Source organism: Amblyomma mixtum, chromosome 9 (assembly GCF_055824585.1).
Source record: "Amblyomma mixtum isolate Tamu chromosome 9, ASM5582458v1, whole genome shotgun sequence".
Classification (NCBI taxonomy): Eukaryota; Metazoa; Arthropoda; class Arachnida; order Ixodida; family Ixodidae; genus Amblyomma; species Amblyomma mixtum.
Genome location: NC_143020.1, coordinates 44,482,625 through 44,492,434, shown reverse-complemented (window position 1 = coordinate 44,492,434; position 9,810 = coordinate 44,482,625). Strand labels below are relative to the sequence as shown.

General features: G+C 43.9%; 1 non-coding gene across 1 annotated transcript; it reads left to right on the top strand.

The window, feature by feature from the left end:
• The first annotated feature begins 3,492 nt into the window (after positions 1-3,492).
• TRNAI-GAU (transfer RNA isoleucine (anticodon GAU)) lies at positions 3,493-3,566 on the top strand. Its single transcript has one exon. It is a non-coding gene; the product is annotated as a tRNA-Ile (tRNA).
• Positions 3,567-9,810: the final 6,244 nt, after the last annotated feature.

The following is a 9,810-nucleotide window of genomic DNA, read 5'->3' as shown; positions in this document are numbered from 1 at the left end:
TTGAGATGTCCACTGTTCCAAGAGGGCAGTTATGCGCCTTTCTTTTGCTTTCCATGCTCCCGCTCCATTGGCTTCGCAGCTTAAAGCGTGACTAAAGGGTCCAATGATAGTTACAACGGACAACGGACAGCGGCGACGGCTACGCCGCGAAACGCAGAAACGGGCGCCAAAGAGCTGCGCTCTAAAACAGTGAGTGCATCACGCGTTCGTGTCGTCTAGTTAGGCGCGCTTTGCGCGGGGAAACAAATTTTAGCACAAGCTTCAGGTTTGCAAAAAATATTTAAAAAAAAAATGGTGTCCAGGCGAGAGATCAATAAAATGTGACTGCCAAAAACGCGACACTCGTAATGTGCCGGTTCCAAATGAGCTGCCAAATATCCCTGGTGAAAAGTCTAGTGTACTGCTCACCCCTCAGAAAAGGTAACGTCAAAAGAAGGTCGACACAATTTCTATGTTCTCATGAAAATTAGAAGTATAATTATCAAAGGTTTTAGAGTAAAAAGTTCCTTGCAGTATACATTTGTATAAGGATAAAGTGGATACTAGCTGACTGAGAGGATTCTAAGCAGCATATTTTTTTTTTATCCAGAGCTTTTTATTGCACCATGTTCATTGCGGAACGCTGCACTGTTAAAAAAGTTAAATTTACCTATTCTAACTACAAAGAAAGGGGAATATGGGGACCAGAAAGAATAATGACGTCACGGGCTGCACAGCTGTGCCCCCAGAATTATATTTGATGCCAGAAAAAAAAGCAACGTTTTTCCAGCAATAACCATTAAAAGACCACAACGATGTACCCAAAGTTTCTGACCCGTTTGCGGTTTCTACGAGTAATATTCCCACGCGTTTTAGGTAGCCACGCACAAAAACTTCGAGGAGAAGAGGTTTGCCAACTAGCTTAACTCACCTTGTTGCATCGAAGGCGACAGACGCTGGAACATGTTGTGCATTGAGAAATAGAGATGTGTAAAACACTCTACACAAGTTTCTTTGGGGGAGAAATTCTAGAGGCCCGAGTACTGTGTGATGTCAGTGCACGTTAAAGAACCCCTGGTGGTCGAAATTACCGGAGCCCTCCACTACGGCGTCTCTCACAGCCTTAGTCGCTTTGGGACGTTAAACCCCATAAACAACAAACCAACCAACCTACACAAATTTTTTTCTTTCAGCGTTCGTTGAGCTGTGACTAAAATGGAACATTGATTAAGCAGTCGTATTAGAAAAGAACACAATGATAACATTTGAAAGTGGGCTAGTTGGTCATAAGCATGGTCTTGCATCTTTGCTGGTTTCATGAAATCTTGAAGAGAATTTATAATTGGAAAAAACGAAACAGGACGTTGATGTGCTACAGCTGAAAGGTCCTTCCAGAGCATATCCTTAAAGAGCATTCCATGGTGTAATGCTTCTTGACAACATCACACCTTTTCTTTCAAAGTGGAAATTTTTTTCGTTGTTTGCAAGCTGCTTCAGAATAGCTCGGTGTTCATTTTATTCCTTCTGTTTTAAGCACCCTGCCCCTACGTAATGTGCTTTGAAGAGAATATTGCAACTAATAAAGTGAAAGGCTACAAACAACTCCATGGCAGTTGTTTGTAGCTCTGGTTATTACTTTTACCATTTTTCTTTGCTATCATTCTTTATCTTACATAACCGTATACCATCCGCACATTTCCTTCGTGGTTGGTTCGAAAGCCCATTGTAAAGAGTGCAACTTTGAATGCAGCTGTTTTGCTGTGTCTCTCTCCCTGTATTCAACAGATTATCATCCCCCATAGGAATGCCTGTGTACACCTCTAAGATAATAATTTTGAGCCACGGAGTTATGCTGCCAGATTATTCGAAAGAAAATTGACTTCATATAAATTATTTCGTCAGGCATAAATAGTTCGGCACTATTAACATCGTTTCCAGAAGCAGTCCAAACCTTTTGAAAAATGTTGGGAATTGTTATCACGTTGGTGCGTCTGAAAATTTCAACCGGTGTGCTGGTTCACAAAACATCATTTTGAAGCACACAAGGTGACACTACAAAAAAAAGAGGGTTTAGCGCTCAAACCGGTGCACTAAAGCTGAAATTTCGTGTAAATTTCCCGGCATGTGACGGCGTAAACCACAGAACCTCGCGTAAGCGACGAGTGGTGTAAATATTTTTCAAGCAGGTGCTGCGATATACACGCGCACCAAGCGTGTGTGAAATCAAAGGGAGGAAAAAATAAAATTGATTTCTATTTCCTGCAAGCTTGGCTACCTTGATATTATAAAGGACTTCGCTGAGCACCTGAGAGAGAGCATTGGGGTGATCATTCGAAATAAATATTTTCTTACTAAGTGCTGTTCTGTGCTGAATTTTAAATTGCAAGTTTGTATGGACCATTAAACTGCATATCGTTTCCAGGTATTAATTTTCATTTCTCAAGTGCCTAGTTTTGTGGCGCTTACGCCATTCAGTCATCTTTTATAATACACGATTGCTCCTTTATTAAAATTTTGGTACGCTAGCTGCATATATCGAATGTTTATTTTGAAGTCCTGCCTTTTTTTGCCATTAGAACGGAAGTTTGATCCAGGGGACACCAGTTCACCTCCTTAGCTGATCGCACTTCTGTCATTGTTCCTCTTAGCTTAGTACATAGGCTCCTTATAAGCACACCTGAACGTTAACCGTGTAGCAAGGATACATCTTATGAGTTAGCGATCTTAACCAAAACAACTCTGGTTGTCAAGCGACGTACAGACAGATTGTTATTGATTTCCACGCAGGACATGAGATAGCTAAAGCGCTATTGCAAGACTGCAGCTATTTCCTCGCACTATGACGGTATTCTTTAGCGCACACATTTCTTCATCGAAATTCAGAGGGTACAATTGGTCCGGAAGAGCAATGCGTTTTTTACCGATCATGATTACATGGAAACTATTTTCAGAGGTGAAGCTGCGTGCCGCAAGAAATCCTCAGTCGCTGCTTCCCAGCGCAACAGGGAAAAGAGAAGGCGTGTATTTTGTCTGCTTCCTGGGCATCGATCGATATTCGGTCAGTGGAGGAGCGGTGACGTGAGGTCAGGGTTACTGACCTTTCCTCCTTTGCTTATTTTGTCGTAAACGCGAAACGCATGGTACTTCTTTCGGCCACGAGAGGGCAGCAAGCATCCTGCTAGCCTCGCGTTTGCACCATGCATTAAGGTGTCCTCAGCTGTTCTCGCTTCGAATCACTGGAAGCATCTCGCAATTTGAAAACTGTACTTTGCAATAAGGGAGTAATTACTCATTGACGTTCACCCAAGGGCAGCCATACGGCTAGAAAGCAAAGCTATACAGCTTTCACAGAAACTTCGCAGCTAAAGAAAAATTCCTCCCGGTCCGGGGTTCGAACCCGGAACAACTGCTTCATCGGAGCAGTCGCTGGGGGATTACCCTAAACACTTGGTCAACACTTTTCCCGCTTAGAGTTATTGATCAATTCGCTCTCGCCCTACCTTAAGCTTGCCGTCCCGGTTAGCTCAATTGGTAGAGCGACTGATCTGATGAAGCGGTGGTCCCGAGTTCGAACCTCGGACCAGGAAGAATTTTTCTTTAACTGCGAAGTTTCTGAGAAAGCTGTATAGGTTTCCTTTGTAGCCGTGTGGCTGCGCTTGGGAAGACGTCAATGAGTAATTACTCCGTTATTACAAATCTGCTCCACCTTTGGATGTTCCCCTAAACATTTGGTCAAAACTGTTCTTTGCACTCTAGGTATTCATCACTAATAGCCTGACTACTACCACTGAAGGGCGATGACGTTTCCCATATCTCTCGAAATATACCTTGGCTTACGGTATCTACAGTCTTCTTATCGTCGTAAACTGAATTTCCGCTGCGCACGTGATCTTCTGGCGCCTACACCTATGCTTGCCTTCCCTTCAAATGCATTCCGTTACACTTCACGGCTGTCGGTTACCTTTCCTTCGCATTACATAGCCTGTCCTCGTCCATCTCTGCACACCAATGAATCCTTAACCTTAGCGTATATCAACGGCTGTGTGATCTCTTTACAGATAGGAATAAGAGTCACTGGGAGAATAAATGAGCCGTATTTAAGCTTGTCAAGAGTAAGTAGCACAAGGTGAAGGTAATGTCTTTGTCGAAGATATATGGAACAAGAGATATTCTTCTGGGTACTGCAGGAGGACACGTTGCTCAACTTCAGTGGCAAAATGTCTCAAGTTTGAGGGGAGCACTCGTCCAATCCTCTGGAAACTCACGACTGCAAAATGTGCGAAAGAACCCCAACTGCACTGCTTAGACCAAAAGCCCTTGGGCCTATATTTTTTTAACAAATGCTGAGTTAGATGCACGAAGAATTAACAGTACATTTCATGCGTTTTATTACTTTGGGAATCTGTAAGACTGGACTGCAAGATCTTATACGCTTTTTTTTACCGGGGTGCTGGTGGTAAAACCATCCAACTTTCTCGTTGAAAAAATTTAAAAAAATTACCACGAACGGACTCGACCGTCAACCTACTGTGGCTACTTTTCATTCGTGAAAGCAGGGTTTCAGCTCCCGAACAGAACTTGCAAATAAACCAGCACTCCGTACCACAACTGAACGTTGTCCACCTAGCCTTAAGAAAGCGAGCGCATGCACGTTACGTGAGAAAACATGAAAGCGGTACATGCCTGGGCTTTCAACCACTTACCCCAATGGGACACTGCAGCCAGTAATGACGGTTGTATTACGTAGCCTACGAAGAAAGGTTACATAGAAATGGGTACAGAGGCGAAGATAGCTTTCGCTGCTCGGTGACTGCGTGCCAGCCTACACAGGTGATAGCCGCCACTGAAAATGAATGAACATCCGCTTCAAAGGTGCTTTAATAGACGAACACTTAGCCTACATGTTTTTGGTAATTGATTCGCGGTAAAGTGGAGCCCGATAATTGGTGCCAGGTAAATTTTTTCCCAAAAAAATGCGATACACACAGACAAAATCAGTCAACTGACTTGCCTCTCGCAAGGTTTCATTTTTCTCGGCGTGTTGGGTCTGCCGAGCTATGTATAGTCACATATCACTGTGTCAGATATCAAATGAGTGTTTTGCCTTCACATATCTGAGACTCATTCAGTACACCGTAATAAATAAATACTTGGACTTATAATGAACCCGACACATAAAGTTAGTTGGACACGGGGTTGGCTAGTCTGAGGCAAATACACAAGAGGAGATGAATATGCTGATAATTGAAGCAGTACTCGCTACTCTTCCCTCCAGGTTCTAACTCCTGTGGTTCTCTATTCCACGTACAACGTTACTTAATACGAATACGCGGTAAATGGATGTGACGATATGATTAATGCGGCTTTATTTATGGCTTTTAGGAGGAAGAAACGAAATTTAGCGGCTCTAATTTTTATGAAGAACACGAAATAAGCTGAAGTGACGGAGGTGTTTTCTGCTTTCTAGGTTGTCTAAAACGGCTGCCCCTTGTACTGAAGCCCTTTTCGATTGACAGGATTAACTGTAACAGCGCCTTTAATTCACATCTTTAAACGCGATCCAGAATATTGTGGCGTCCCTGACATTCAGGGGGTGGATATTGAATATATATTGCCGCGATGGTGTTTCGAACCCGGAGCGGCACAAACATATAAGCTCCGCTGGCCACAGCTACAGAGCACTATGCTGTCGCCGCAGCCCATCACGCCTAGTGGCAATCTGCAACACACTCTCGCGATGTGCGCTGCACATCACCGTCTTCGTCAACTTCCATTTGCAGCGCGAACGGATCAGATGAGCTTAACCTCGTGCAGAGCTTAACCTGAGTCTTGTACTGCCGCCAGATGTGCTGACGACCCAGCAAAGCAGAACCTTGAGACAGCTAAGCAAAACATATCCTTCCGCACGTCTACTCTGTTTAACTATGTCAACCTCCCCCCTCCCCCCCCCCCCCCCCCCCCCCACACACACACTTTATTCGGACCTGCATCTTTCAGCACACACTCAAATAAAATAGAAGATCTATTCTAGCGGGAATGAAAAACCACATTATTTCTAAGTATACGCTTTGCAGAGTGTTTCAGGAAGCAGAAAAGCGCAGCAATGTTGTAAATAAATTGAAATCTGCGTAACCTAGCCTTTCCAAAAGACAAACTACTGAAAGCAACAAAATTCAGTTCTAACAAGACCCCCGTTATTGGCCCAAACATCAAACTTTCCGCTTCGGCTGTCGTAAATCCTTTTATAACGTGTGTGATTAATTACGCCCGACGTGAACTGAATACTAATAACTCTCCGACTTGCTCTGCTCTTATTACGGTTCCTTTCTTTCGCACTTGTTTTGTAAGCGGACTGTAAGCGCGCGTTCTTCTTAAGATTGCGCTGGCTAAACATAAATATTTCTCTACAACGGGCTGTATACCCACAGAGCCAACGCAAGAAGGCAGCAGACGTAAATTTTTTATTCTCCTTTCCTTCATTCTAGTGTATTTTTACCCAGCCATTAAAGCAGCGTCGGTAGCAGAACCAAACACAGAAAACCTGCACAGGCAAAAGCAGCTATAAAGCCGCTGACACGGCAGCCCTCCTACGCGTGCAAAGGTCGTCACAATGCAATGATCCATAACTGAAAGACTTGAGAAAAAAATTATCAGAACAACGACTCCTACTGGACGCAGTTTTACCAGGTGAAATGAGGGTGACAGCCGTCTAATGGAGAGGGTTTCAGCTCTTGCCCCAATTCTTTGCCTGTCTCAGGAGGCGCAAGAAACACATTCAGCGGCATGTGTGCGAGATGCCCTTACCCAAGCGACACTAACTAAATTCAGCCTTGTCCCTTGCGCGCTTGAAATTTTGCTGCTCCTTAATTTTTTCAACCTCAAAATTCTGAAGACGCCGAATTATACTTGCTTATAAGGCTTCCGAATTATACTTGGTGTCGCTATCACTGTAGCTCAGATTTTAACCTGATCGTCAGGTTTCTTTTCTCATCAGCATTATATTTTAGGTGATGTTTTATCGGAAATGCCAAGGAGAAATGCCAAAGAACAAAGCACTGATACCACGCACTAACTCTACTTTCCTTGGGTCCACGTTCTCACATCAACAGCTGGTCGATACACAGCTGGCACAAAAGAGTAAAAAAAAGGAAAGAGAAGCAAAGCGTCAGTCATCGCCAATTGTGCACCGACATTCCTGGGTGTAGTCGAAGTTGAAAGCCAAAAGCGAGAAATGCGGAAGCATGGAAGAAAAAACAGCCACACATACTGAGCGAAAGTCGTAGTTTAAGCGTGATTACTCCAGGCAGGCAGCCGACTGCTACGCTTGACGCCGAGGGGGGTAAAGTTTTTCTTTAGCTCATTGTTTTGGACTAAGTTAGCTTGTTCCTTTCGCTCTAACTCCCACGCCTATATTGCATGCAGAAGTTCAAGCCCCAGTCGAAAACATTTTTAATTAATAAGCAGCTCACTCGTAGACGTGATTGTTGGTAGCACTGAATAAACACCCCGCACGCTATGTACGGCCAAGCTCGTGGGCAATTTTATAATATAGATATTTGATTTCCATTTTTTTTTGTTCTTTTTAGGGTTATTTTCTGTGAACGTCGGTTGGCTTACAGCTATAGGTAGAGTGTCCGCCGGTCGATATCTCCCGCGAGGCCTGAGCGGGTATGGTTTCGGCTCCCTTTGAACTCTATGCGTTAATCTCTCGTATGCCGTTGGTTTCTTAAGCCACGATAGAGCTTCCGATATGCCTGATCTGTGATAGCCCTAACGGACGCGCAGCTGGAAGGCATCCGCGTTCCTGAACACTTCCCTCTATCAGCCCTGGTAGCGCTAAGGAACGGGCCATTAGGAACGAAAAGTGCCTTGTGTATGTGCTTAGAAGGTCGACTAAGCGTACATGCGGCAGTGCCTGTAAGTAAAAAAATTGTGAAGCCTCTCTGTTTCGTAACTTCCAGTGCTTCGAAAAAATCAAAATGAATGGCACGAAAAAAGAACGAGAAACAAGTGTTGGCTTTCCGGTGCAATTTTCTCGAAAAAATGGTCGGGTTTAAATGTAGTCAAACCGAGTCAACGTGCAAAAACGTCTTCAACCTGATTAACTTATGCTTTTAGTTGTTTGGATCGTCGGCACCTCTGGCGACGATATTAGAGTCAGGTCAAGGTCTGATCGAGGTTAAGGTGACCTGATTTGTTCGCTCCGCAAATGAGAGTTGAAGACGGCAACATGCAATACACCTCGCGGGCTGTGTTGCAGTTTAACACGAGGCGTGATCGGCTACGCAGGACTCTCTAGAATAGAGTCGCTGTGCAATTTACGTCGATTTTAATCTGATGAAGCCAGATTTATGCTGGCTGACCAAGACAGTGCCGTGTGTGAGTTTTGTAGATTGTTTGTTTTGTTGAATGCTATGTGTCAAAGCAAGGCAGTAAAGAAAAAAAGCGCGGATAACATAGTGCGGTCGTGCAGTGGCCAGCGAAGCTAAACTGTTTGCGGTGCCACAGGTTCGAATCCCTTACGCGGCATTATTCTTTATTTATTCATTCAACGTCAGGTTTCAGCAATGAATGGGCTTTTGAAGCTTTCGTCATGAAATAGTGCATTCACTCTAAACGTCCGTCACAAGACACGCTTTAACGCGTTCACTCAAAAGGCGAACCTTCCACTGGGTTCCTATTTTCTTTTCGTTTTACTTCAAAGTCCAGTGGCGGAAAAGCTTAGGAGGCTATCATAAGCGGGTTGGTGCTGAAAACATTTCTTCCTTACTATACCTAGAACATCCTCTGCCAAAGCACACTGCGCAAGTGCTCCGATTATTGGCCATGCGGTCAAACTTGTTAGGCATCATCAATGCTCCGGATACTTCGCAGCTCTGAGCAACTCTCTGTCTAGAAATACAGGAGCGTTGATTTCGGACAAGTTATCATTTCTTTAGTCGCACTGAAAATTTAGCTTTAGCTTAATTCGGACATTTGGTCTGATCTCGCAAAATTGCAATTTACAGGCTGTGAATGCAATGCACCTCATAAAGAACTCCAGCATTATCCGTTAAACAAAGTGTCTCCTATAAAATTTCACCTCCTTGCTCTGCAGTGCGCCACTCGAGCTAGCCGGTCAAACGGTGCTCTTGGTACAACGGAAATGTAGCCCGCTTGTATCTATACGGGTATATTTCAAAATGTAAACTACACTTTTCTAAACGCCTTTGTAATTTTACATGAGGTCAAAGTATTTGGTAATAGCTTCCTTCCTACCGCCACCAGAATGTTCAGAGGCAAATGCTTGATTTGATTAGCGTGTAAAGCGTTCATAAGGTGTGGTTCTCTATGATGATTTGGAAGTATGCATGATCAGTTGGGAAGAGTGAAAACTGTGTTCCATTTTTTCTCTTTGCGTGGAAATCACCATGGCTGTGTGAGATGCCGCTATTCTGTCAGCCTTCTTTCTTTCCACGGCTGACGCCATAAAGAGAGCTGCGCAAAAGCTCTGCGCAAATCTGAAGTTATTATCCTGGCATGCCGGACCACGATTTTATGACACTCCTCAGAAAAGTTACTGCTCTCAAGTCGAAATCAAGCTGCCATATTGTTTGAATCTGAGGATAAGAGTTCCTAGAACTTGGGAGAGATTGTACTCATGTTGGTAGTCGTGCTTTCAAAATAAACAACTAAACACACGGCAGATTTCGTGCTTTCGCAGAGCGTCGTCAAAATATTGTCGCAATGAGCTTAACCGTTCACTCCGCAGACGCGAGCAGAAATGAATCCCGCAATACAATTGCATATTCCTCAAAACTAGGAACAACACCAAAAACTGCGGCCGTATTT